The sequence below is a fragment of the Vitis vinifera genome, chromosome 13 (genome assembly GCF_030704535.1).
Source record: "Vitis vinifera cultivar Pinot Noir 40024 chromosome 13, ASM3070453v1".
Classification (NCBI taxonomy): Eukaryota; Viridiplantae; Streptophyta; class Magnoliopsida; order Vitales; family Vitaceae; genus Vitis; species Vitis vinifera.
In genome coordinates this window covers 25,029,938-25,032,347 of record NC_081817.1, presented here as the reverse complement: position 1 = coordinate 25,032,347, position 2,410 = coordinate 25,029,938, and the positions used below count along the sequence as shown (strand labels likewise).

The 2,410-nt window shown below is 37.2% G+C and overlaps 1 pseudogene; it reads left to right on the top strand.

The window, feature by feature from the left end:
• LOC104878025 (blue copper protein 1a-like) lies at window positions 1-604 on the top strand (annotated as a pseudogene).
• The last annotated feature ends 1,806 nt before the right edge of the window (window positions 605-2,410 follow it).

Sequence of the window (2,410 nt, the reverse complement as noted above, 5' to 3'; positions counted from 1 at the left end):
ATGGCTTCTAAGCGGTTTGTTGGCGCCATGGCAATCTTGGCATTTGTTCTTCCTGTTGTGGCCATGGCAACTGAATTTACTATTGGAGATGACTAAGGATGGACCATTAATTTCGACTATGAAGCCTGGGCCAAGGAGAAAGTATTTCATGTTGGAGATAAACTAGGTAATGTAGCTCAAGCCTTAAGCTATGATTTCATGTTCCTTTTATTACTTCCTTTTATTCCAGCTGCTAAAAGTATTATGGTCAATTCTCATACATGCAGTCTTCAAATACACGGCGGGACGGCACAATGTCTTCAAAGTGAATGGTACAGCCTTCACGAACTGCACTATACCACCAGCAAATGAAGCTATTACCACTGGAAATGATGTAATTACACTGGCCACCCTTGGAAGGAAGTGGTACATATGTGGTGTAAACGACCATTGCGCCAACTATGGACAGAAGCTTGTCATCACTGTATTGGAAGAGTCTGCGTCTCCTGCACTGGCCCCCTCCAACCCCACAGCACCGGCACCCAACTCTGCTCATGGGATCTCTGGGTCCAGGTATCAACTTCTGATGGCAGCCATGGTTGCTCTTGCCTTCCTAGCTATTTGATGATCTGCTTTTACTCCAGGAGTACCTTTGATCATCTAGTTTTCAAGAATTTTCTTCTGGCTTATGGTTTTTTTATTCAATTATTTTTTATATGATTGAAAGAAAATGGTATCTTCGAATATGAAAGATGGAAAAGAAAAATGAGGATGAATACCTGTTGTGACAGTCTGACAATTTTTTTATTTTTTTAAAGTTTATTGATGTTTTTATACCTTGCTGTTTTATTATTATTTAATCAATATAATATAAAGTTAATGTAGCAGTATGAAGAAATAATGTGAGCCTATAGAAGCCTTTAGATTATTGAAGAATGATGAGTTATACTTTCAAAGACCACTCAAAGAATGGGAGGATATTTTTAATTTGTTTTCCATTTATAGAGACTTATGCTTTGTTTGGATTATGAAAATAATTGGGAAATATTTTTTTTTTTTTAAAAAGGAAGAAATCTCACATTCTCTTATTAGGTTCAATGTAAGAAAATTAGAAGGAAAATCAAATTCAATAAAATTTATTTGGTTTCAAATCCTTCACTATCGGATGAACTTCCTCCCCTAGTTTGGTGTGATAACAAAAGTGCAGCTGCCCTAGCTGCCAATCCAATCTTCCATGCCTTCTCAAAACACATTGATATAGATCTTCATTTTATTCTTAATAAAGTCCTTCATAAAACCCTTAGTAAGTATATTCCCTCATCTGGTCAGGTCGCCGATATCTTCACCAAGCATCTTCCAAGCTTACAGTTCTCCACCTTTTATGTCAAACTCTCCATTGTCCCATGCCCTATAACTGAACAACATAACATTACTAGGAGTAGTAACTGAACCTCAACACTTGCAACAACAAGAACATACTACCAGAAACAACAACCGCACCTCAAGACTTGCAACAATATGAACAGACTATTGTTAATGATTAGTTAGACTGTTATCAAGAACTGCTAAAGCAACAACTACAGTTAGAAGGATTTGTATATATATATATATATATATGTAGTAGGCTTCAGAACAAAGTAATCAATAATAAATATCCCTATGATTGTTTTTTTGCTAAAACAAAAAAATCATTCCCTGGTAACTCGTAGCCTACTATGAATAGTGGCAATGATTGTCGAGGGTGGCCCTAGAGGTGGAAGGAGGAGTCTCTCTTTGTTATCTTATTCTTCTTCTTGCAAATCCTCTTCTTATCCATGAACTCCTTTAACTTCCCACTTTTTACAAACTCTTTTATATGTCGTTTTGGACTTCAATACTTGTCGGTCTGATTCCCTCGATCCTCATTGTAGTTGCAATACTTATGAGGCTTGCACTCCCCCACTATGACCGAAAAGGGTTTGGATGGTCAAAATCCTTTTAGTGACTTAATCTCTTAGAGGATGTGTTAGTAGGACACTTTCTGCAGCATATAGTTGGTTTGGAACGATTTTCTAGATGAAGGTTAATATTTTCTCTACATTGCTTCTTCTCTTCCCTTTCAATTTGAGATACATCTTTCCTATTACTTCCCGACTAGTTACGAATTTGACCGAATGATGCTTCAAAAATGAGGGCACCATAGGAGGTAGCTTTCTTTATCACTGAGACTTCAGGTCTTCTCTGGCATGGTCTGTTTCCTTGCTTTAGCAAATAATCCCTATATGGTTGTCCGTGTTGAATTAGAGAGTGAGTTAATGAGGTTTAGACCCTTTAGAAGTCCTTTGAAAGCCATCATCACTGCTTGCGTGGTGGATCACCAAACTTGAGATATTTCAATGTTAAATCACTGCAAATATGCATGCCTTTATTAACTCTCCTACACCTTTTGCTT